The sequence below is a fragment of the Pongo abelii genome, chromosome 14, assembly GCF_028885655.2.
Source record: "Pongo abelii isolate AG06213 chromosome 14, NHGRI_mPonAbe1-v2.0_pri, whole genome shotgun sequence".
Taxonomy (NCBI): Eukaryota; Metazoa; Chordata; class Mammalia; order Primates; family Hominidae; genus Pongo; species Pongo abelii.
Window position 1 is genome coordinate 94,058,238 of NC_071999.2, and position 27,676 is coordinate 94,085,913.

Consider the following 27,676-nt stretch of genomic DNA (forward strand, 5'->3'; position numbering starts at 1 on the left):
GAGTTTCACTCCTTTGATACTGTGAGAGGCCTGAGGGTCATTTCATAAGGAAGGAGCTCAGATAAAACAAATGTAAGTTTTAAGCTCTAAGACCAGAAGGCTCCATTTCTGTTAATTAAAAAAAAAACAAAAAACAAAAAAACCCAAACAAACAAATAAACCAAAAAAAAACTGTCTATGGAACTGTTGAGTTTGTTTCAATTTCAACTCTTATTTGGTCTTAGATGATAACAAGTAAGTAGCCTTCAGCCAACATGTGGGGAATCTGTGTTCATCTGGTAAAGTCAGCATTGAAACCAAAACCAAAACCAAAAAAAAAAAACAAAAAACAAAAAACAGGTTACCTGAGTAGGTTTTGGTGGCAGCCTGTGTATTTGTCACATCTAAGGCTCATTATTTACTGAAGTATCTGTATGAACATGATCTAGTTTGCACTTGTGAGTGGTGGTGGTACAGGAGGCATATACGAGGATTTAATTGTTGGTAATTATAGTGAGAACAGAGGGGACTTGAAATTGCTGAATTGTCTTATGCCTGGAGGACTCTGGAAGCACTGTGTGGCTTGCAGGTATGTACTATTCTGTACTATTATGTTTTTAAATGATTTGTAGTGTTATTTAGTCTGAAAAAGTTCCTAATTTCCATATATATGCAGCAGTTTAATATGGGAAAATTTATTTTGTACCTCTAAATTCCCCTGTGAAAATTAGCTTTTTCCATGTCATTAAGACTTTATATTTTTTCTCATTTTTACCTCTTTCAGTTGTCTTAGTGATCTCAAATTAATAAGTGTCTCAGCCTTATCTAAGGATTTTTATGGTAACCTACTTGTAACTTAGGTATTAACATTAAAGATGAGCTCTATAAATAATACCACTGGCCTGTTTCTATGAGTTTGAATCTTGCCTGTGTTTTTTTTTTTTCCTGTCTTACTTCTTATACTTGTGTACTATAGCAGGTACTTTAATATCAGTTTTTGATATCCTACCTTATTTTAGAATGGTAACCACTAAATATTTTTAAGTAGCTTAGTAGAGAGTTCATACATCTTAGAATCATTTTATTTCTTCTATTATCTTCAGCTCCATTAAAGTCATTTTACTTAACCCAAGTCTCCAATGAGAAATTAACATAAAAACTATATGGTGGCTGACTTCTAATGTTTAAGTATTATAAAAGTTACTGTGTATTTTCTAGGTAGGTGACGGAAGTATTTTGGACTGAATGTTTGTGTCTCTGCACAATTTACATATTGAAGACTGAACTTGCAGTGTGGCTATATTTGGAGATGAGGCCATTAAAGAAGTAATTAAGTTAAATGGGATCATAAATGTGGAGCCCTTATCTGATAAGAATAGTGTCCTTATAAGAACAGCTATCAGATCATCCCCCAACGCTCAGTGGGTGAGCCAAAGAAAGGTGCTCTGTGGTAACATAGTGAGAAGGCAAATATACAAGCCAGTAAGAGAACCCTCACCAGAAACCAAATTGGCTAAAATCTTAATCTTGGACTTCCCAGCCTCCAGAACTTTTGAGAAAATAAAATTCTGTTGTTTAAGCCACTCATTATGTGGTATCTTGTCATTGCATCCCAACGAAGACTAATACGTGAGGGCAAGTTTGTTTACCTCAATGAACCTTAAGTTTCTCCAAATAAGACTGTTAATAACTATTTCACAGAAAAGTTCATTACATTAAATGAGAAAAGACCAAGTCTATCACACTGTATATATTCAAATGTAGCTATTATTAAGAAAATAATAAAATGAAGACTTGAGCAGGCATTGAATGCATTTAAGTTTCACTTATAACCTCTGGTATTGATATGGGAGTGCTGGGAAGGGAAGAGCGTGGTCCCTTTAAAAGATACAGAAGGGAGGAAAAGAAGTGCTGGGGAGAGAAGGGTGTGGTTCCTAGCTATGGCTCTACCCCACGGATCTAGGTGAGAACAAGCATTTTTGTTTTCCTACCCAAATGTTACATTTCCCAAGAGCACCTTGGCCTGCCATGCCACCATTCTGTGCATATAAAAACCTGAGACCCTAACAAGGCAGAGATAGAAACAGCTGGACATTGAGAGAAGCACATCAGCAGGGGAACACACAAGTGGCTGGACATTGAGAGGAATGCATTGACAGGCACTGGGATGCTGGCAGGCCACTGACTGGCAGAATGATATGGAGTTTGGGTGGGGCAGTTGGAGGAGCGCTTGGCCGCTGAGTGGCTGGAATCCAGGGGAAAACCATTTCCCTTCTGGTTCCCCCATCTGGATGAGAGCTACTTCCACTCAATAAAACCTTCTACTCATACTTCGAGCCCACGTGTGATTCGATTCTTCCAGTACACCAAGGCAAGAACTCGGGATACAGAAAGCCTTCTGTCCTCATGACAAGGTAGAGGGTCTAAGTGAGCTGCTTAACACAAGCCACCTACGGATGGCTAAACTAAAAGAGCAGCCTCTAATACATGCCCACGGGGCTTCAGGAGCTGTAAACATTCACCCCTAAACACTGCCGTGGGGTCGCAGCCTCACAGCCTGCCCGTCTGCATGCTCCCCTTGAGGTTTGAGCAGCTGGGCACTGAAGAAGCCAGCCACGCCCACATTGCACACCCTGTGAGGGGGACAAGAGAACTTTTATCGTTTCAGTATTTTAAAAAATTAAGTGAGTTGCTAACTAACAGTTATTGTGGCTGAAGGTAGTACTATCCTGTTCCTGGGTTTTGGACACCAGGGATGACCTGGATTAGTTTTGAGATCTTATCAATGCTACCCCTAGCTCTTTTCAGTAGAAACTATGCCATATCAGTTGTAAACCTACTTTCAACTTGGTTTCTAGTTAAGTTCGCCATAATTCAGTTCTTAAAACTGATGCACGGCACGAAAGCCCCAAAGTGGAGTTTAGCCCACAAGATTTCTTGGCTTTGCCCAGGAAAGAATTCAAGGGCAAGCCAGAGGTAGAAGAAAACAGCCTTATCGAAGAGGAAGTGTTACAGCTCCAGTAGTGTTACAGGTCTGTGACTGCTCCTGCAGAACAGGGCTACCCTGTAGGCAGAGATGAATAGCAGCTCAGGAGAGTTTTGCAGTCATATTTAATCTGCATGTAATTAAAAGTGGATATAAACGGTGGTTAGGGAAAGGGTAGTAACATTTGGGTCATTGGCTCATTGCCATGGAAAGGGGCGGTAACTCCCAGGGGTTGCCCTGGCAATGATAAATTGACATAGCACACTGGTGGCAGTGTCTGATTGATACTCGTATTTCTGCCAATTCATCCTCAGTCTGGCCTGGTGTCCAAGCCCCACCTCTGGAGTCTAGTTCTGCCACCTACCTCATTCCCCCTCAGAGATTAGATTCTCCTTAATCTTAAGGGGCTGCAGAAAGGTGGAGGTCCATGGGCATATGTCCTGCTCAGCACCGGAGGAGTAAAAATCTCTGGATACCTGATCTAAAGGGCCCAGAGGCAGGATGGTTTTAATTCTTCAGGTCACTAGATGTTATGCTTTGGAAGCTTTTTGCAAGCATTGTTTTTACCTGGAACTGTTTAATCTAGAAGACACACATTTTACTAAGAAGTTAAACAAGAAAGAACCAAAACTTAGTAACAACAAGATAGCTGTCAAAAGATCTTAGGAGTGGTAAAAACCAGGTGAGACTTGGGAAGATACTTTTGATAGCTGACTGGCTATATTTGGTATCAGTGTCATGGTTATGACTATGTAACTAGGTAGCTTGGTCATAGATATTTTGAATGCTAATCTCACCTTGTCCAGAGTTGTTAATATATGTGCAGCTGATTTTGTTAATAACTACACAGACTCCACCATGTTCAGCTAGTAAATAATCTAGTGTAGTCTGTTATCGAGAACTACATTTGCCAGAGTCTAAAGACTCTTGAGTTCCCTTTAATGCCTGACCTGTGTCAGTGGCTCAGGCTTCCAGGGTTTGAGTCAAGTTTCTCAGGGTTAACTCATGGTAGGCAAGGCTGCCTCAGGGTACTGCTAGTCCTATCACTGCCCAGGTTCCTGACAGAACTAATCCTATTGCTTGCTTACTTCCGGTATTTTTGTGTCTTATGGGATTACAGACAGTGACCTCTGGAGGGGCAAGGGTGGCCAACATATATTCACTTCTGTTCCAAGTTTTTGTTATAAAAGGGAAAGCTACTACTAAGAGAACAGGTGATTCTCTATGGAGTTGGGAGCAGTTACAGGCTGTGATTTCTTCCCATTTATTGCCACAAACAAAAATGAGCCGAGTTGGGACACAAAAGCTCTATGGGTTGTGATGTTTATTCTTTACTGCCAAGTTGGATCTATTCAGATGTTTTTCTCCCATTCTAATGGGGTGGTCAGACAATCTTTGTTTTCTAGAAGGTGTAGTACTCCCACCTTCCCAGACTAGGCAGCTGTTTTTTTCTTGTATTTTCTGGTCCGGAAGAAGGCACCACATATGGTCTCCTTGCTTACAAGTGGAATCTCATTTACCTTGCTGCAGCCTTGGGAACTTGGCAACCGAAGTTGGATGAGACCACTGAAGGGAAGCTTCCACTGTTGTGTCATTAATGCAATAGTGGGTTAAAAAGGTAGAATGATTAGTGCATTGGAGATAGAGATACCCAGCTTTCCACATCCAGGAAATAGTGGTGGTGTTGGCGGGGTGTTCAGGTGGAGTCCATTAAGTGGGGAAGAGTTCCATTTAACAAGTAGAAGTTTGGATATTTTGGGATTGCTATGGTTAGTTAGGAGGTCTGGGGGAATGGTCATGATATTTTCCAGATAAAGCAGAAGATAACATTCTGTATCCTGGGAATGTTGATGATAAAACCGACAAACAAGACGATTCCCTGATGCAATAATTGTTGAAATATTTACTATAGAGTTGTGTCCCCACCCACACTGGATCATGGTAATTGGGAGAACGAACAAGATGAACAGTGACAACATGGTTTTAAGATGGGCCTTAGTGTGGCTTCTTCACCCAACAAGGAAGGACAAAGGAGGTGTTTCCCCTTGAAATTAGCTAAAGCTACAGAAAAGGAGTATTACACTCAGGAAGAAGAGAAAAACTAAAGTTCCTATTCCCACCCACAGTATCACGTTAGCACCCCTGGCTGAGTGTTGATGTTTTAAAAATAGGTAGCCGAGGTCTTCCAAAGGCTCACAGCTGTACGTTGTGGTGCCTTCCTTTTGTGCCTGTGACTCCTAAGAAACAGGTTTAATCCTGGACAAATATACCCAACTAGTTATTCCCTGAAATTTAATAGCAGTGGGGGTACTCAACAAAACCTGAAAAGGACCCTTCCATTTTGGTTGTAATTGATCTTTAGGAGATCCTTCTTTCCAAGTTTTTAGCAAGACTAAGTCTCCTGATTGAATAGAGGAGCTTTTTCTTCCTTTGCGGGGAATGCAGTATTTTATTTTTATATTGGAAAGCTTTCAGAAACTTGCCTACATTCTGAAGGGGAGGGAAAAGGTTTGTAGAGCTAGTTACTACAAGCCAATACCACAGCAGCTAAATCCAGAATCAATGGAGAAGTCAGTTTTAGAACCTCATTTCCTGACTCCTAGTTTTTGGCTCCCTCACTGCTCAAAATGGGTTCAAGAGGCAATGAGTGTCCACCCACTTCTACTCTTGTCCAGTCCAGAACATCCAACTGGCTACAAATCCCCTGACTCCAAGTCCCCCAGCCAGGGGTTGCAGGTATTACTGAGGGATACAGTGGACCTAGGGTAGGCAGCACACTACCGTAGCACAGGCACAGGACAAAATAAAAGCTTGGCCATCAACACTACCTCTGGCACACTCTTACTAAAAGGGAGAATATAAAACAAAAACCATAGGTCAAAAGGAATGGAGTTGGGCAGGTACCCATTAGTCACCAGAACCCTTTTAAGCACTATAAAAGTCAAAAACCAAAAGCCAAAATAATGGCACACATCAAGGAAAACAATGAGCATAGAATTAAGCTATATTTGGAGAAAACAGTGGTCCCATAGACTAAGACAAAACAGTTTAGCATCAGGCCATAGCAGCAGTCATAATTAGAGGAGAAAATCTCACACGAGCTGACAGAAACGCTAAAGGAAAGAGTTCCATGAATCTGAGAAGCTCTTAAACAGATTGTGTGATTGAATGGCAAAATTTCTAGTAATTTAGCAAATTAATACCTTAAGAAAATTTGATTCTGATATATAGACCAATTTGTAGAATGTCAGCCACAATTTTCTTTTATCATAGCAAATTTAATTATACACAAAATTTCTTTCATAAATTGCCCTTTATGAAGTGTATCATAACTTACACAGATGATCTACAACATTCTTGAACTTTGGACTTGTCCTATACTACCTCTTTCTTAACCAGCAATTTCATTCTAGGACAATAATTTACTACAGAAGATCCCTCCTCATATTAAATTATTCTTTCTTTATATACTTCCTTGCAAAACAATACATTTTCTATCCATTACAATATTTATATCTCTTTTTTCTACTTACTGGCTCTCTCACATTTTCAACCTCCCTTTTAATAACTTCTGAATTAGACAAAAAAAAATTCCCATTAAAGAAAACAGTTCTTTGGCATATTTTATATAAACCCAAGTAAGAATTAGCTCTGAAGTGTCCATCAGACACTGGCAGTCTATAGATGAGAACCGTTCTACCATGTTAATATTTAAGACCATTTTAAGAACCACACAGTAATTTCATTATTTATGCATCTATTCCATTTACATATATTTGACTTTTTCACTTTTAACAGTTTTATCTAGACCTCCTCTAAGAACCAAGATACTATGCACGGCTAGTCACCATTTAAAGCCATTTTAAACATTTAAAGCCTATGAAAAACAGTTGATTTACCTACGTAAAAATCTTAAGGTTAAATTTCATAAGAAATAACATTCTCTTCAAACTAATAAGCTTTGACTAGTCTTATTTATGAGCGCTCTTCTATTTATAAGCCAATTTGATAGCATGCTGGATACACCATATATCACAATACCTGTATATACACCTAAACAAGCACATTAAATAAAATGACCTATACAAGACAAATGGATTCAAATTATTTACATAATTGAGACCTATTTACCTGGTCAAATTTTGTTTGCCACAATAAATATAGAAAACATGAAGAGGCAGGGAAGGGGATCCCAGAGCATCAAATAAACAAGGGAGGGGGCAAACTGCATTGCTCAAGGGGAGACCCCAGAGTCGCCAAGCCACAGAGAGCTCATCCAGCAATGGAGACATTGAAGAAAAATATTTGGGCAGCTGTTTGCCTGCCACTGTAGGAAGCTGTCTGCTGGGTCAAGGGTCTAAGACTCTCAGTAAGCTTACTTGTTTAAGGCAGCTTGTTGGGGCTAGTGGAAGAAGGTTAGCTCTAGTACTAATGGGATGCTATTTTTCCTCTCTCTCACCAGGGACAGTTAGGACATTCTCATTGTCAATGGCCCTCTTGCTCACAGTAGGCACACTAATTTTGATCCGGGGGTCAGTGAGTTGGTGGCTCTTTTCTGGGCATCCTAGACACCAATTTCATGACATTTTCTTAAGATAGTTAACCTTCAGTGGGGAAGGTGCATAAAACAACTGTTACCAATTATACTTTTTGGCTATTTCTTTTGGTCTTTTTGTCTTTTTCTCTTTTGCCTTGTCCCTACTGTTGTGAACTTTAACGACTACATTTAAAAGATGTCTCATAGGGGTATGAAGTCTCATGGTTGCTTTTGGGAACTTCCTCCTAATGTCAGGGGCAGATTGAATAATGTATACCCAGGTGAGCTTGCCCTTCTGCAGAGTCAGGGTCTCTGTTAGTGTATTTTCTTAATGCCTCAATCAAATGAGCCTGAAAGAAAGTGGGATTTTCATCTTTGCCCTGAGTTATTTCTCTAACCTCATCATAACTGACTGGCTTAATCACACAGTTTTTCTCTTGCTTTTTTTTTTTTTCACAGCATATCAAACAGATAATATTTGTAAGTCATGACAAGTTAAATCAAAGAACATGACGAACTTAACAAACTCCTCGGAAAAGCTTTCTGGATTCTCTGAAAATTCCAAATTTTTTCTTTTGTAAAGCCAAATTAGACATGGAAAATGGCTCATAGGCTCTAAGTGTTCTCTCACTTCCATTAGCTACCTCCTACAATGGAAACAGGTTTGACAGAGCTGATATGGGGCTCCAGTCCTGGTGGTACTGGTTGGGCTTACTTTCTTAGGCAGCGGGGGTATAGGCTAGGGATATTTGGATAAGGGGGAGGTGTGCCTGATGACCATGAGGTGGAATCCTGTATTAAAGAACTGTCAGGAACCCATCAGAAATGGGGAGCTAAGGAGACCCTGGGGAGGGTGTAGGTATTCTAAGGGGAACAACTAGGAATGGATCCACTGGGAATGGCTTTTTGGTGCCTGCAAGTATTGTAAGCCAGTAAAGGACCACAAAACCCTGCACATGAGGAACCTCTTCCCATTTGTCTTCTTTTAAACAAAATAAGTCTAATTGTAAAATATCATTATAACGTGTAAAACTATGTTTAGGCAAAATCCGTTGGTTTGCCAATATGTATTGAACCAAGACATTATTGCAGTAGTGAATGAGTTTCTTCTTCTTTTAGCCAAATTTGAATTTGCTCCAATAGCCTAAAAAATGCCTCACTGGTGAGTCCTCTGGGGTTCTCGCTGCTGTCCCCATGTTAGTAAGGATCCCTATGGAGGGTTTCAGTTAGACCAAGTTTAGCAAATGCCTACTTATTTTCCCTTTTATTTTCCCACTTTCTATAAATAGCAAGATGTTACAAAAGCAGATTATTAGCTTCACATGGGCAGTTGGATGGTAAGCCTAAATTCCACAGAGAGCAGCGGGTTATGCAGAGAGGGAGGCTAAGCAAATGGTGACTGTGGAAGGGAGGATGGGAAGGGTAAATAGCATTGCCCAAGGGGAGACCTCAGAGGCCCTGACTTGCCAGAGAACTTGCCCAGTAGTCGAGACACTGAAAAAAAAATATTCGGGTGACCACCTTTCCACCACTGTAGGTGGCTGTCTGTCAGGCCAGGGGCCTGGAAACTCCCAATTTCTTTAACCAAGAGACCCTTGAACAAGGCAGTTGTAAGACAGCACACAGGAAGAGGCTAGAAACTGGCTGTTAGGAAAATAAATATTTCTAACTTTGGGGCAGAAAAGGCAAGATCAACATTGCCCTGGGGGAGAGGCTATAATCCACAATCCTAGAGGGAATGTCAATACCTAATACCACAGAGCGTCTGGTGGGGTGGAGGTGACCAAAATACCAATGCTGAAAACTTGGAGTGCCCAAGCTTCAGCCAATGAGGATTCCCTCACCAAACACTGGAAACCCTGGGGCACCCAGGGAGCAGCCAGCAGTGAACCTAACACCAAGCTGGAGTCACAGAACAATGTGACTCTGGCATTCCAGAGTCAACACAAAGGGGGACCTCACATAACCAAGTGTCCTGCCTTAATTGTCTACACACAATTAGCAGAAAGTTAAGACAAAACATAAGACTGCACACATTTTGGGACTGAAAATAAAACGACTGATGGAACTAATATGGTTTAGCTCTCTGTCCCCACCCAAATCTCACCTCAAATTTTAATCCCCACGTATTGGAGGAGGAGGCTGGTAGGAGGTGATTGACTCATGAGGACAGATGTCCCTTTTGCTGTTCTCATGATACTGAGTGAGTTCTCACAAGATCTGGTTGTTTGAAAGTGTGTGGCACTTCCCCCTTCACTCACTCTCTCTCCTGCTTCACCAAGGCAAGACATGCTTACTTCCCCTTTTCCTCCCACCATGAGTGTAAGTTTCCTGAGGACTCCAAGTCATGCTTTTGGTTGCACCTGCAGAACTGTAGTCAATTAAGCCTCTTTTCTTAACAAATTGCCAGTCTTAAGTAGTTCTTTATAGCAGTGTAAGAAGGGACTAATATAGGGACAATACAATGGAGTCAGAAGAGAAAAGGACCAGGAGAAGGGGTGACAAGAACATGATTTGGGACACTCAAACAATCAGGGATGCCTAACTAATCACCTAGCTGATGGCTTTTATTTTATTCACTAGTTCTCCTGATACTATGCAGTGGGGGCAGAAGGGACACTCACCCATTCAGCAGACATAAATGGCATTGACTAATCTTCCATGTGAAGATCTCTCCAGGGTTCCTCAACTTGGGTGGCCTCAGCACCTCTGCCGTGGTGGGAAGGGACTGCATTAGACAGTAACCCACCAGTCTTCTGGTCAAAGAGGCAGGTGTCATATGAGGCAGATGGAACTATGGCCACCCCAGGTGTCGGATGGCACTATGGCCACACTGACCAGCAGCCCAATGGGGCTCAGCTGTCTCAGTTGGAGGGATCTGCATGGATGGTAACCCGGTGGACTGCTAGTCAGAGAGGCGAGTGTCACGCGAGACAGATGGCCCTATGGCTGCCCCACCAATGGGCTCAGCTGCTGTGGTGGGAGAGACCTGTACAGGTCTGTAACCCACTGGGCTTCCTGTCAGAGAGGTGGGTGTCACAGGAGGCAGATGGCACTATGGCTGCTTGCTTGTTTGATTTGCTTCGCTGTTTGCCAGGGTAAATGAAAACTCTGAAAGGGAGCCTTTGGGTAGTGTTAGAGCTCATGTGATGTAGCCCTGATTCTCTCTCTCCACTCCTTGCTTTGCCAACTGCTGCCCTGCCAACTGCTATCCTGCTGGCCACTACCCTTGCTGATCACTGACTGCCACTTCTCAGACGGCCATCCTGCACATCGCTGTCCTTACAGGCTGCCACTCCCAGATGACCAATCACTGTCTTCTGTCTTCACCCTGCATTAGGAGTCAAGCTGGTGCAAGGCAGGCGAGCCCCAAAGTGGAGCTTAGTCCGTGAGGGTTCTTGGCTTTACCCAGGGGAGAATTCAAAGGCAAGCCAAAGGTAGAAGAAAACAGCTTTACTAAAGAGGCAGTGTTACAGCTCTGGGGGTGTTAACAGCTACGTGACTGTTCTGCAGAAGCAGTACTACACTGTAGGCAGAGTGTAGCAGCTCAGGGCCGTTTTGCAGTCATACTTATACTCACTTTTAATTGCATGCAGATTAAGTGGTGGTTTATCCAGAAATCTTTAGGGAAGGGGTAGTCACTTTTGAGTCACTGGATTGTTGCCATGGAACGAGGTGGTAACTCCTGGGTATTGCCATGGCAGTGGTAAATTGACACGGCACACTGGTGGGTGTGTCTGAATGAAAGCTGCTTTAGCCCTGGCCCTGTTTTAGCTGGTCCTCAATCTGAGCCCCACTTCTGGAGTTAAGTCCTGCCTCCTACCTCAAAACTGCTAACATGCTTTTTGGAAGACTGGCAACAGTTACTTTTCTTGTGTTATACTTGTTTGTGAAGTATCTGCAATTTAAAAATATTATTATGATAATTAAAAAAAATCCAACAACATAAAAGTACTTGTTGATTATTTTAAGCTAAAATTATAGTAATCGGCAAGTGATAAATTATCCATATGTTTTTGTATTGGAAATATACAAGTAGTAATGACTTTGTGTGTATGTTAGTAGTTTTCATGGTAAAGATGTTTAAAATGCTAGTAGCTATGTAACAAAACTATGCTACAAGTGAATACACTTTAGTGGTTCCCTGCATTCCTTATATTTATTGCAATACAAGAGATAAATTCCAAATGACATACTTAAAATTTATGACTAGTGCATTAAGTGGAGATTTAATGTCCTTTAGCAACTTATCTATGCTTTCATCTTACACATTCTATTTTCTCTATAAAAGTAGGAAGGCAATTTCAAGTAGCAGTTTCTTTATCATAATTCCCCTCAATTCCTTATTATTATAATGGCATGTATTATTTTTCTTTTTAGGTTAATTTAAGGGCAATGATAACTTTAATTTCTCTAGCAAAATATCCTATAAATGAAGGAAGTAATATACTCAACAAAAATCAGAGCTTAAAAGTTTTTACAGTGTAACTGTAACTTGAAACAGATAACCAAATTTTGACATACAAATAAAGGCATATTCTGCATTTTTTAAGACAACCACAAAGCTGATGATTAAGTTGTCTCAATTCTATCCACTTACTAAAATCTATGTCCCATTTTCTTTTTATGGTTTTTTCTATTCTTTGTAGTTTTGCCAAGTTTCGGTTTACTACAGTGAGGAATTTTATGATAGTAGCAACATTTTCAAAGCTTATTTTATTTGTTTTTGTTTAGCTAAAATCTTGCTTCATTTCTATGCCTACCCTAACTTTGTAGTAGGTGATAATTTCCTATTGAGGAGAAGCCAAATTGTTAATTTACAGTTTACGAAGTATTTAACCCGTAAGCCTGTATAAACAGGCAGTTAAAAACTGGTTTATTGGTAAAAAATACATATATAAGGCATTCACAAAACATATATATGTTAGTGCCTGCTAAATGCCTTGATATCATGTAGACTATGAGGTCAAATCCCAGTACTACCTTTTACAATACAATGTTTGGAAATTTTGTTTTACCTGTATAAATCTATCTTCCATCTCTCAAATAGAGATGATATCTACCTCATAGGGTTGTTATGAAGACTAAATAATTTATATAAGGCAAGAATAGAGTGCCTTATGCATAACTGATAACTGCTACAAGGTCTTACCTGTTCTGGCCCCGTCTTTACCCTAAGCCATACATCCATCACCTCTAGGATTTGACTTCCTACAATTTTCTCCCTTACTTGTACCACTCAGGCCCTGCTCGCTTCCCTCCTGTTGGGTCACCACAAACTCCCATCTCTGAAGGCCCTTTCCTCTTTCTGTTTGTTGCCTAGATATCTGCAGGACTGGCTTCTTCCTTTTAGTCAGATTTCTGTTTAGATATCACCTTATCAGAGAGGTCTTTTCTGACTTCTATCTAAAATATCTTTCTCTTTCTTACCTTACTTTATTTTCTTCCTAGTACTGATCTAACACATCTTTATTGATTTTTATTGTCTACATCCTTCCATAGAGTGAAAGTCCATAAAGAACAAGCTCTTTATTTTGTTCACGATTGTATCCTAGCACATGGAATATCATTTGTCATATAACAGGGATTATGCTTTTTAATAAACTGCTATTAATGTATTTGGAAAAGACCAAAAACCTGTATTTGAAAATAGTTGCAGCCTTTATAGATTCATGATAGCTTACCAAGGCAGTATCAATTAGGCAAAAAATGGACCTGCTTCACCTTCCACGTTTATAGATAGTAGATTGTTTTGGGGATATTGGCAGGATTTTGTCTGTGTTTGTGTGTTTTTAAATGTGATGCTGACTGGCCATGTTATTTTGTAAACAGTAAATGTAGCTAAAATCAGAATCTGGCAGTAATTTTGATAAAGTACAGTGAATTTTTGTCTACTGCTAATTTTTTCTCTCGTAGAATTTTTGTTTGTTTCTATTAAACATAAAAGATAATCAACAAAATTTGGGTTATCTGTTTCAAGTTACCTACACTATAAAAATGTTAGCAAGTGTATATAAAGTGATTTGAGGATACAGAAATGTGGAAAGCAGTCAAGGGGAAGTTTGAGGGGCAGGTGGAAATGAGTGTGCAAAGCACTTTTTTTTTTTTTTTGGAGACCGAGTTTCACTCCTGTTGCCCAGGCTGGAGTGCAGTGACACGACCTTGGCTCACCACAACCTCCACCTCCTGGGTTCAAGCGATTCTCCTGCCTCAGCCTCCTGAGTAGCTGGGATTACAGGCATGCACCACCACGCCCAGGTAATTTTGTATTTTTAGTAGAGAAGGGATTTCTCCATGTTGGTCAGGCTGGTCTCGAACTCCCAACCTCAGGTGATCTGCCCGCCTTGGCCTCCCAAAGTGCTGGGATTACAGGTGTGAGCCACCGCGCCGGGCCAAAGCACTTTCTATGATACATTAAGGCTTTGAATTTTATTCTACAAATGTTTGGGAAGCCATAGCCATAAAAGGATTTTTAGCCTGATGAGATTCTACTTGTAAAAAGCCATCCTGGCAGCAGTATGGACAGTCCACAGGGGAGAGCTACTTAGGAGTATATTGCAATATTACAGTCTACAGAAGAGGAAGACTTGAAAAAATTAACAACAACATGCTAATTATTGGCCTCTGCATATATAACAGGAAGCTTACTGTTCTATTAGAATTTAAGTGACTGTTCTACTACCTAAATTGACATGTGAGGAAATTTTAAAATTATCTAAATTCTATAATTCGGAATCATCATCAGTGATGGCAATTACCTTAAAAAGCATCTTATTATGTACTTGATGCAGCTGATGCTGAGAGGTGACATGACCTACTTAACATAATACAGTTAAGTCATGACAGAGGTACTTGTCTTTATAGTCATGTGTGTGGTTTTGCAGAGAAACAGAATCAATAAGATACGTGAAAGGGAATTTATTAGAGGAAATTCACATTGTTACAGAGGTGAAGAAAGTATCATGTTAGGCCATCCACAAGCTGGCAAACCAGAGAAGCAGTAGCATGGCTCAATCTGGAAACCTCAGAACCAGAGAAGCCAACAGTGCAGCCCTTAAACTGAGGCCAACAGCCTGCAGGGAGCTGCTGGTGCAAACCCCAGAGTTCAGAAGCCAAAGAACTTGGAGTCTATGTCCAAGAGCAGGAGGAGAAAAGGCTCTGGAAGACAGAGAGAGGGCAAAAAGAGAATTCCCCTTCTTCTGCCTGGCTGTCCCAGCCAGACCACCAGCCAATTGTATGGCGCCTGCCCACATCAAGGGTAGCTCTTTCTTTTAGTCTACTGACCTATACAGCAATGTTCTCTGGAAACACTGCCACAGAAATATCCAGAAGCAGTGCTTCACCAGCATCTCTTACTCCAGCCAAATTGACACATAAAATTATCCATCACAAGTCCACCTCTTGTCAACATGACACCTGTATGCATCTTCATAAAGCATAGTTAATTCTGAATAAAGCCAATGGCAAGGTCATAATTACACCTAACACAATACAACTATCCTGTGTACAACCGAAAACATGCCAATTCTTTTCCCAGAAGGAGGTAAAGTTCTTGAGTGAGGTTTACTTTTCTATTGACGTCCTATAACTTAAATATTAAGACATAAAGTTGACAATACTTAAGTAGTGATAAAAAGTCAGTAAGTATTAAGTTCCTTTATAAATAAATAAGAGAAAAAAACAAAGATATTTATTTAATATGTGTGTATAGATACACAAACATCTTAACAAAACAGTGAGGAAATACTTATTACAATTAAGGTCCTCATTTTTTGTAACTGGCCATGTGATTGTAGTTTGTATTTGTAACCACTTTCTACTACCCATTCTATTTCCCCCTTTTCTTCAGCAAGCATCTCATCTGGTCATGGTTCTTTACCTGGTGAAGTGTCCAAATCTTCATTCCTGAAGGGTCTGGGCCATTAGTTCTGCCTGGATTGGAGTATTGTTGTTTCCCATTGAACTGAGTCACAGGACATGGTTATATTAAGAAACACTGTCAGGGATCTTCTGTGTTCCAGAGTTACTCTTCCTTATCTCCATTGTAGAGCAATGGTTCCATTTCCCCTTGGTTGCCTGAATCAATCACTCCAGCCAACAACATTACTTTCTTCTTAGCCTATTGGCTCAGAGGCATACAGCCTGAAGTGGTCGGTGGCAATCTTCCAGTTCAATGGAATAATTGTTGTTTTTCCTAGTGGGAGCTTCCCTCCCACTGGAAGTAAGATCTCTAGGCTAGCAGAATATGTCATAGGGTCAGGAAGCAAAAATTTTACTAGTGGGTCACTAGGGTTCATGGTGAGTGGTACCACTCCCATTTTCATCCCTTGATTCCTAGATCCTTGAATCCTCGCTATGGGAGAGACAGCACCATATATTGAACTCTGATTCAGAGAATATAGAGCCAGGTGGAGAACCTTGCTCCAGTCCTGCAAAGTATCGTCACCTATCTGGTGCTTTAACTCTGACTTCAAAAGGCCTTTCTATCATTCTGTCAGGCCACCTGCTTCAGAGTTCTGGGGATCATGGTAAGACCGGTGAAATCCATGTCCATGGGACCATTCCTGCACCATTTTTTGCTGTAAAGTGAGTTTTTTGGCCAGAAACAATGCTATGTGGGCTTCTGTGATGGTGGGTGAGTGCACAGATAATAGTTTTGACTGAAACATTGTTTGCAGGGAAGAGAAATCCATTTCCAGAGTAAATGACTATTCCAGTGAGGACAAAATGCTTACTCCTTTCATGATGAAATTGGTACAGTGTATTCAACCTGCCACCAGGTAGCTGGCTGATCACCCTAAGGAATAATGACATAGTCAGGGCTTAATGTTGGTCTCTGCTGCTGGCGGATTAGGCATTCAGTGATAGCCACTTCAGCTTTGGTGACTGGAAGTTCATATTGCTGAAGCTGTGCACGGCTTTCACCCCTGCAACCTTGGCCACTTTGTTCATAAGCCCATTGGGTAATGATTAGTGTGACCAAAGGAAGAGACTATCTGGTACCCACAGAAAGGGTCATCCTATCTACTTGATTATTAAAATTATTCTCTACTGAGGTCACCCTTTGGAGAGCTTTTCCCATGATATATAGGTATCTTTTGCCCACTCAGACTCCACATTACTCTTCCCAAATTTCTGTCACTAATTTCCCAATTATGTTATTTTCAAGTCCTTGACCATCCAGCCAAACCATAATTGCACATATGGCCATTTCTTCTTCCAAGCCAAGTGTGAAACCAGGTGCACTGGCCAAAATTTTGCCACTGAGAGTTCTCTTGACCAGTGTCCTTCAAGGATGTCTCATAATGGGGTTGCAGTGCTGGGTTTATCCATCTTTAAACCAGGCCCTAGTCTTCTCTACCTTTCTCAACTGTTCCAATGACACCATAGGTGCAGGCCGGGAAAAGAAGGCAGTGTATTATGGGAAGGAACCATGGGCATTTTGGCCACCTTTTCATGTAACTTGTGCCTTCAGGACCTGCTCAGAGTGCTGCTGTGCATGTCACCCTTATGGCCTGGTGGGTCATACAGCACCCAATGTATGATGGGCAGCTCAGTTCACATGGTATCTTGGTGGCCCATGGTCAAGTTGTCAGTTTTATGAAGATCCAGTAGCAGGCCAAGATCTGTCTCTCAAAAGGAAAGTAGTTAACTCTAGACGATGGCAAGGACTTGCTCCAAAATCTTCTGCTGTGATTCACCTACAGTGCCATATGATCTAGCAGATATAATGGTACATGAGGTGTCAGTGACAGGCATGCTGTTTATATCTGTCTGCCACTTACACTTCACTTACCATTGTATCTGCTAGATCATGTGGCCCAAGTGGCAGATCACCTTTTACAGCAGCTTGGATCTATTGCTGAGCCTTCTCCTGTTTTGGATCTCACTTAAAACTAGGAGGTTTTGGATCACTTGATAAATGGGCTGGAGTAGCACACACAAATAAGGAATTTTTTGCTTCCAAAATCCAAATAGGCCCAGTAGGCACTGCGTCTTTTTCTTGGTCGTAGGAGGGGCCAGGTCCAGCAACTTACATTTCATATTAGATGAGCTATCTGGACATGCCTCATGCCATGAGAGTCCTAGAAATTTTACTGAAGTAAAAGACCTCTGAATTTTGTTAGCTGGACTTATTTCTCTACCCTCTGACCCATAAACTTTTACTAATAACTCCAGAGCAGTTGCTACTTTTTGCTCACTGGGTCTAATCAGCATAATGTCATTAATGTAATGGACCAGTGTGGTCCATTACTTCTTGTAGAAGGGAAAGGCAATCAAGGTCCCTGCAAACTAAATTATAACATAGGGCTGGAGCGTTGATATACTCTAAGATAGGACAGTGAAGGTATATTTCTGGCCTTGCTGGCTGAAAGCAAACTGCTTCTGGTGGGCCTTATGGACAGGGATCGTGAGAAAGGCATTTGCCAGCTCAAGGGCTGCATATCAGGTACCAGGAGATGCGTTAATTTGCCCAAACAATGAAACCACATCTGGTACAGCAGCTGCCATTGAAGTCGTCACTTGGTTGAGCTTGCAATAGAGTTAGTGGGGATCATCATCCCATGTCATTCTAGTCCTTGATGGTGGTACTAATCTCTGTCATCCCTTCAGGGGTGCAGTATTTTCAGTTTACTATTTTCTTAGGTAGAAGCTGCTCTAACGCCTTCCATTTGGCTTTTCTCATCATAATATCCCTCATCTCCACATGTTAGGGAACCACTGAGGGAATTCTGGCAGCTGATAAATATGTCTATTCCAATTATACATTCTGGAACTGTGGAAATGACCACAGGATAGGTTTGGAGACCCACTATTCCCACTGTAAGCCATACTGGAACTAAAACTCCACTGATCACCTTACCTCCAAAAGCCCTTACCCTGATTGGAGGCCACAGTGATGTTTTCTGTGTTCTGGAATCAGTGTGAATTCAGAGCCAGTGTCAAGAAATCCTCAGAATGTCTGATTGTTTCCCTTTTTTCAATGCACAATTACCCTGGTAAAGTGCTGGCAGTCCCTTTGGGTGAGGATTTGGACAAAGATTAACAGTATAAATTTTCAGTATTGTACCCAGGTCCTTCCTTAAGGACCTCCCTTTCATTTAGGGGTCTGTAAGCTGGCTCAAGTCTGGCAATTGATTGAAAGACCATAATCTCTGTTATCCTTTGAGTCGGACTTTTGTTCACTTGAACTGGGAGTTTTCTGCTTATACGGATCAAGTAAGAATGTAGTAGGGTTCTCATCTGTTTCGCTTCTAGCAACATTATGTTTATTAGCTAACATCATAGGTCTGAATGAGTCAGAATATTTTAACTGTTCCTTTGCCTCTACTGTTTATTATGCTAACTATACCCACCTTGCCCTAGGTGGCTGAGTACTGCCACCTGGGCCCTGTTACCCAGAAATAGAATTACATTCACTAGATGTAAGCTTTCCAATTGAGTGACTGCAGTTCCCGTTGTAAAGTCTAGCATATAGAAAAGAGCAGTCACAGAGTGCTTCAAGGATGTTGGTAGTCCCCTCATCAATCTATTTCTCAAAATATTGGTGAAAAGCATATCTTTTGAACTCTCCCAGTGTGGTTGGGTAGGTTTTATGTGACAGAGCTGCTCTAACATTCCAATCTCTGCAAGCCTTTGAATCCTTTTCTTTATATTAAAACAAGAGAGATCAGGCATCTTCATTATTACCCATGTTGGGCCATCTTTTGATCCGCATTTTGGCTAAGCAACTAAAGTATTAGCATCTTTTTTGAACTCCCTGAGCTACAACATTAAATGCAGAGTCTTTGCTTAGTGGGTCCATATCAATACATTCAGCCTAATCCAATTTTATGTTTTTTTCCACCATTACTCACACTCTTAATATCCATTCCCGCATAAGCTCTATGGATCTCTGAAAGTATAAATTAAAAAACTTAAGTGGTTATTCTGGAGTGTAGCATACCTTCTTATGAATTATACTGTGCACCACACCTTTGAGTGCCTGCTGGGACTTGAGTATAGTCATAGGTCTAGAAGCAAAAACGGGTGGTGGAGGTGGGTCCTGAAGAAAAGAAGCATTGTGTTGCTTGCTGAGTGAATTGGGAAGCCATTACCGTTTCCCTAGGAAATGAACAGTTAATTCCGTCAGAAAGAAGTAGAAAGGTTAATACCACTGGGGATGGTATTAGGGGTGGGGAGGCTACTTCCTCTGGCAAAAAACACTAATAAAAATTTACAAGCCCAATGTTTGCAGCATCATAATTGTCCTCCCACACATCCTCATCCCAGCAGGGTCCTATTGTTTCCCAAAGTTCTTGTTTAACAGTAAATACCCCGAGTGGTTGAAAGTTTGCCTTTCATTGTACATCAGCCAATTAATTGCATAATGAAGGCTTATGTTTGATTTGCAGCAATTTCAACCCTATGACTACAGGAGAGAAGATTCTTCTTCAGGGCATATTTAGAAGCTTTTAGGCTATTTATACACATCTGGAGCCAAGAATTTGAATCCCTGAGCTCATCTTTTTTCTTTCATCAATTTGTCCAGCAATGTTAGAGCAACCAACCAATATAATTATATTCCCTGATTTTCCATAAGTGTTTGAAAGTGTCATATATAGCCACCAAATTTCCTGCTTCTAAGTGGTGAATTAGGAGTATCAAATGCATTCATTTTGCGTATTTATATAAACAGTTAATGCTGTGGACTGTCAGTGTTCTCTGTACTGCTAGAAATACAGTCTTTAACAGTCTTAGATCTAATCATACCAGAGAGCCAATTCCAGAAACCCTAAAACCAATTAAGATTTATTCTTAAAATTGTGTTTATCTAGAACCACTCCTAGTACCAAAATTGTGTTGCTATAACAGAATGCCTGAGACTGGGTAACTCACAAAGGAAAGAGGCTTATTTGGCTCAAAATTCTGGTGGCTGGAAAGTCCAAAAGCATGGTGTCAGCATCTGCTTGGCTTCTCTTGAAGGCTATGTGCTATATCAAGCCATTGCAGAGAAGTGGGCAGCCAAGTAATCCTGTGTAAAGATAAAAGCAAGAGAAGGAGTTTTGCTTTATGAAACCTGGTCTCTCATTAACTAATTCAGCCCTACAAGAACAAGAACTCACTTTCATGATACTGGATTAACTGATTCATGGGGAATCTGCCCCTATGACTCAAACACATCCCATTAGGCTTCATCCCCCCAACATTGCCACAATGGCAGTCAAATTTCCACATGATTTTTGGAGGGGAAAACCCATATTCATGGTATTGCATTCTGCCCCTGAAACTCACATCCTTCTTACAATACAAAATACAATCGGTCTATCCCAATAGTACTAAAAGTCTTAATTTGTTTCAGCACAAACTTAAAAATTCAAAGTTCAAGTCCTATCTGAGAGCCAGTGTAATTAAAACAAAGAAACAAACAAAACAAGTTATTTACTTCCAAGACACAGTGATACAGACATTGGGTAAACATTCCCATTCCAAAAGAGATAAATAGGCCAAAACAAAGCCCGAAGTAAGTTTGAAATCCAGGAAGGGAGACATTAAATCTTAAAACCTCAAAATAAATTTTCAGTGTGTTTTCTGTACACACTAGTACAAGGATTATGTTCTCAAATCCTCAGGTAGCTCCGTCCCAAGGATTGGCTGGGTACAGCCCATATGGCTGTCCTCACAGGCTGTCCTAGGGAACCTGTCGCTTTCCCAGGCAGGTGTTTCATGCTGCAGGTGGCTTTATGATTCTTGAGTCTCAAGGGCAGCCCTGTTCCCATGGCTCCACTAGACATTGCCCTGGAGGGATTCTCTGGGGCAGCTCTGCCCCTGTGGCAGATTTCTGCTTGGGCCTTCCAGTTGTTTACTACATCCTTTAATAGCTAGGTGGAAGCTCCCAGGACCCCAGAGCCAACATATTCAGTGCACCTGCTTACTGCTTCTGTGCTCTGGATTTGAAACATAAGCCATACCTTGGCCCACATGAGCTATGGCTGCATGCTACCCAGGGTTACAGCTTATATTTTATGAAGCAGCGGCCTGAGCAACTCCTGAGACTGCTTTTAGGCATGGCTGGAGCAACCAGAATGACTGAGATATGGGATACAATGTCCTGGGGTGGTCTTTGACAGTAAGCCTATGAAGAGTGCCTTGGTTCTGTCCCCTGAAATAAATTTTGCTCTCTCAGGCCTGTAGGCCTTTCCAATGTCCTGATTACACAGCACCTGGATCCCTTTGATCTGTGCTACTCTCCTTAGCACAAAATGGTCACTGGGCCCACACTTTTGGCACAATCTCCTGAACATATCTTTCGTCACTTGGTTATATTTTCAGTCTCTGTTTCCCTTTTGGTTATAAATTCTGCCTTTATATCATCCCTTTGCTCCCATCGCTCCATGTAAGCAGTTAGCAGTAACTATAGAGCTTCTTGAGCACTTTGTTCCCTCGAATTTATTCTGCCAGAAATCCTAGTTTATCCCTCTGAAATTTCACTTTTCATAAAGTACTGGGGTTTGGCCCCACTGCAACCAAGTTCTTTACAACCATATAACAAGGGTGTGGTTTATTTCATTACTCAATAAGATACTCCTCATTTTCATCTGTAACCTCATAATGTCTTTGCCATCCATATTTCTTTCAGCATTTTGGTCAAAACCACTGAAACAGTCTCTAAGAAGTTCTAATTCTTCGTCTGAGCACCCACCAGAACTGTCTCTAATGCTTCGTTGACTGATTGCAATGCAGGCTTTTTCTAGCATACTCCTGTAAACCTTTGCAATCTGCTCATTATCCAGTTCCAAAGCTGCTTCAAAAGTTTTAGGTATCTTTATAGCAATAATCCTACTCCTTGTTACAACTTTTCTTTGTTTTGCTGTAACAGAACACCTGAGAATGAGTAATTCATAAAGAAAAGAGTTTTATTTGGCTTATAATTCTGGTGGCTTGAAAGCCCAAGAACATGGCACCAGCATCTGCTTGGGTTCTGTTGAGTACTATGTGCTGCATCAAAACATGGCAGAAAAGCAAGCGAGTATGTACAAAGAGAAAACAAACCTAAGGAGGAACCTCACCTTGATCTATAACATCTTGCTCTTGTGTTAACTAATCCAGTCTCGCAATAGTGAAAACTCACTCTCTTGAGACTAACCTATTTGCAAGGGATCTGCCCTCATGACCGAAATATCTCCCATTAGGCCCTCCCTCCCAACAGTACCAAAATAGCAATCAATTTCAACATAAGTTTGAGGGCACAAACAATATTCAAACCAAGCAAAGGACACGATTCATTTTTATTTAACTATAGAAGCTAATACTAAATATTAGCAATTTTATTTATTGAAATGTAGCCTTTTTCTGAAGCTACCCAGCTGACATTTTACTAGAAATAGTAACATAAAATTATTTTGGAACTTTAACTTATTTCCCTCTTTTCTCTCCTAGCTAAAGCCAGAAATGATAGATCATACAGAGAGCTTTGACATAAGTTATACCGTGTTAGAAAAATAATGGTCTAGGATTAGGTCTGAAATCTAGTCCTAGTTGTGACCCTAAGCAAGTAGAGTTTCTTGGTCTCTATTTTAAATTTAAAGAGTAGAACCTGAATTTTGATATCCTTTCAGCTCCAGCTATATAGTAGAAGATAGTTTTTGTTATGGCTAAAAAAACTCATTGAGACATATTAAGCTGAACTCTATATGCTTAAAATAATCACATATTTGTCTGTGCAGAAATTTAAGCTGATTACAAACATTAAATAGTAAATTAGGTACTGTGGGTATATTTGTTATTCATTCCTTTTTAAAATATTATTTTCTCCCTATATAAAAAAGAATGTCTTTCTGCAGCACTTAACTTAGAATACTTTTAGAGCAGATGATGTTGGACACAAGCAGAAACTTTCCTAAGCAACCAGATTGAACAGACTTAAAGAAAGAATTTCTGTTTTATGCCACTAGTGAATATTATAGTATTAGCAAACCACTAATCTGATGTTTGTAGTGGGGCTGCAGATCTCTTAGGTAAGATTTTACCAGATACTGGACATTTTTATTTTAGGAGAAACAGGAAAAAGTTAATTGTCCTCAATGTTAACGAAAAATATTTAAGCTGGATATGGATAAAGATTGATTCTTTGTATCATCGAACACGCAGTGTTCAAATTTTCTGATTATTGCAAATAATTTTGGCAGTGTTTTTTCTTAAATAAGCATACAAATACGGTCTATAAATTGCCATTGGTAAATATGCTTATTAGGTCTCAGTTTATAGGCTTTTTCTCTTTCTCTTTTAAAAATTCTTTTCATTCTTTTGTGATTATTAAATAAAGCCAGTTGGTTTTCCTTGTGTCTGTCAGTTTTGCATGCTCTGGATTTTGCTGATTGCAAGCTTCTTTATTAAATATACCTGTGTCTTGTATTTTTTTGTAAATAGGTCATTAGAGCTAAAGGCTTTAACAACTTCAACAAAGTTAATGATTATTTTGGAATCATTCCACTCAAGATGTATTTAGTAAATAGACAGTTGAATAAATTACCAAATTTTATTTGTAACATACAGTAAGTTGTAATATAAAATATGATAAAAATTTACTGTAAGAAGAACATTTCAAACAAGAGACTAAATTTTATCTTTTATACTTTTAATGATAGGTGGAGTTCATGTAATTGATGCATCAATATGCTAATATGTTATTATTTGCCATTCTCTAAGATCTTAGAACTGATACTGGCTACTCTTCAAATGGGATTTACCTTTATAATATTGTCCTTTCTCTTAATGAATCAGGAAATAACATATATAAAGTTATAAAATGATGAAACCCTTTTTGGCATAGTATAGGTAAAAAGGGAAAGCAGCTTTCAACAATAAGGTAAGATGGTTCACGACTTAAATGTGAAAAAGTTTTCAGAAACAAGCTAATGAAGTCGTGTCGATACAATTTGCAAGAGCACCAGTGTATATGTTATTTATTTGTAACCATTGTTTTTCACACAACCGAATAGCATGATTGTTTGGCAAATAATACCGACACCTTCAAATGAGCACAGAACTAACTGCTTAGTTATATTTATGTTCCTAAAAGATGCAACATGATTGTAGGCATGTTAATTTCATGGAAATATCCTAGTAAAAACAGTCTTACTAGTTTTTAAGAAAAGTTGTTTATGTTTCCTTAAACATAACTAGTGTTATGTTTAACACCTCCAGTGTTAGCCTGAATGTCTTGGGCAACTCTCTAGTGTTAACCGGAACTGTCATTCACTGCTGTGTGCCCTCATTCATCCATGAATGATGCCTTTGTGGAGAACCTTCCCTACTCATATAATAGAACCCTTAGTTATTGTGAGTTTTGCTACCAAGAGTTAGACCAGGGCTGAGCTCTTGATCCAAGGGCAGCCTCCCTGCAGGATAATGAGACTGACTTAGCAAAAACCATCAGGTTAACCAATCACATTCTACATATGGATAAACTAAGTTATGAGGGAACAGCACCTAAGAAAATAGAGAAACCAGTCTGTTTGTAGATAAAGAAGAATGGGATAGACCACGACAAGATGCAGAGATGTGATGGGAGAAATGACCCATAGTAGCTGATCTCTACGGCAGCTGTCAGCTATCTCTTTCCAAGCCCTTTGTAGCTGCCTTTTACATTTTTAGCTTCAAGTAATTTGTTTCCAGTTCTTGAAGCCATATATCAAAATGTAACATGTGTCCATATGCTTTAATGCATTAAAAAGCAATTTAAAATATATAATATTACAAGCAAATGATTCCAAATAAAATATTGTATTGTTCTGATGTCCTTTCCAAAAGCAAAAATTGATATTAATGCTTTAAGGGAAGGAATCTCACTTGGGAGGTAGGAAGGAGGTTTAAATCTCATGTAGCATAGTGATTCTAGCCTGGTTGCACATTAGAATTACCTAGGTAGACTTTAAAAGTCTTGTCTGGCTTCAATCCCAGCGCTCTGGCATGGTAATTTTAGAACTTCCCCCATAGAAGATTCTAAGATATAGATAGGATTGAGAACCATTAATCTGGAGGTGTTCTGGTACATTAGTGTGGACCCAAATGACAAGTGAGTATTTTACCAGTGGATTTGAACAGTTCCCGTTAGTTCACGTTAATGCTATTTTAAGTAAAATATATTAATGTGCCAGTTATTAAATGGTTTGAGGGTACTACTCTCTTGTACACTGCCCTCAGTATTTTAGGAATAACTGCCTACATGTGATCTATTTAGAAGTAGCATTTGAAAGCACTAATTCTACTTCATCTTGTTTTAAAGGCTGCAGGTGAGAGACTTGATTATGACGATTATCTAACCGAAAGCATACATCATTTATGCTAAATTCAAAACCATTTTATAAATAGACAATACCTTAATGCCTTAATTAAATAGATAATAACTTAATGCTATTCAGGGATTATTTCTGTGTTTCAAACACTGTTCAGGGATTATTTCTGGGTATGAAACATTAAGTTAAGACTTAATAACTGAATGTTTCAAACTCAGAAATAATCCCTGAATAATAGTGTTTCCTTTTAATATTGTGTTTATTAATCTGTATGTTTGTGGATGTTTCCATGGGAATTGGTTGAATGGGAAGGAGAGGAGACTGAATGATGCATAATGCTTTGTATCATATGTATGTGCCCATCTTTACCTAGCTTTCCTTCACTGAATATTAGATGCTGAACACTAAATAGCTTAAAATGTTTAATTGCCTTAGTATTTACATAGAACATGTTTACTGATACTTTTATAAGCACTTCAATGCTTTCCAATGTTTTAACATAACCTGCTAGATATTTATTATAAATTTATATTTAGGTGCATCTTAAATTACAGCTGTCCCTTGGTGTACTCGGGGGATTGGTCCAAGACTCCCATGTGTACCCAACTCTACACATACTCCAGGTCCTAAAGTTGGCCCTACAGAGTCCCCGTATAGGAAAAGTCAGCCCTCTGTATAAACGGGTTTCACATCCCTCGAATGCTGTATTTTCAATCCACGTTTGGTTGAAAAAAATCTGTGTATAATAGGACCTGTGCAGTCCAAACCCATGGTGTTCAGGGATCAACCATATTGCCTTCTATACCATCCTGAAACTGGAACTTATATGCTTATTTAAGATTTTCATATGCATGTTTTAGATTGTGTTTATTAACTTTTAAAAAATAATTCTATATGCCTGTATAAAACCCTATGTGAATAACTATTCATATTTTAAAAATAAAATAATGGAACTTTTTTATATGCGCATAGTTTTCTACTTTTAGACTAAATTAAGAAGCAACATATGTTCAAAATATTGAGATATTGTAGAAGTAATAGGTAGTAAACAATAAAGAGAGTATTACAGTATTCCCTAATAGTTGTTTTTACTCTTTTATGTTTCTGCTTCAGTATATTTCCATATATTCTGAACATTTTTCTAGTTTCACTATTTAATTTGTGCTGATATTAAACCATAATTTTTCATGATTTTTTTCACATCGTAACATGTTGCTGTTTGTAAATTTTGCAATCACTCACCCAGATACATTCTATTGTTTTTACTTATTTTTCACTGATTTCTTTAGATTTTATACATACAAAAATATAGTCTTCACATAATTTTGTCTGGAAATAATTACAATTTTGTCTTATTTCAGCACTAATGTATTTTTACATAATTTTCTATTCTAAATGCTTTGATATTTTTTCCTTGCATTGAAATCAAAATATCAAATACCCTTTTGATATTTTTATTGCATTAAATAAAAAAAGGAAGACATTCTAATATGATCCCTGAAGCTAAAAGTTATTTCTAGTATTTAGCCTGTTTTTAAAAAGATAAATATTTCTGGATATGTACACTCTGTTACATATTTTCAACCATTCTGCATAAATCTATTATTTTTTACATTAAACATTAAAACAAAATTTTCTTTGAAATAATGCCAACTAGGCTAGACACATAGAATGACTATAGGACTTATTTAGGGTTTTCATGAAAGTATGTCACTCTCTCCTTTTAATCATAATGTCAGCTGGCTATTGGGACTTACTACTGACATGCCAAAATATGCCAATCTACCCTGTTTCTTTTGTTTATATATTATATAAATATATATGTATAATATGTATAGTAATACTGACGTATTATATATATTACTTTTACTTTCTTTTACTTGACTTAAGTCATGT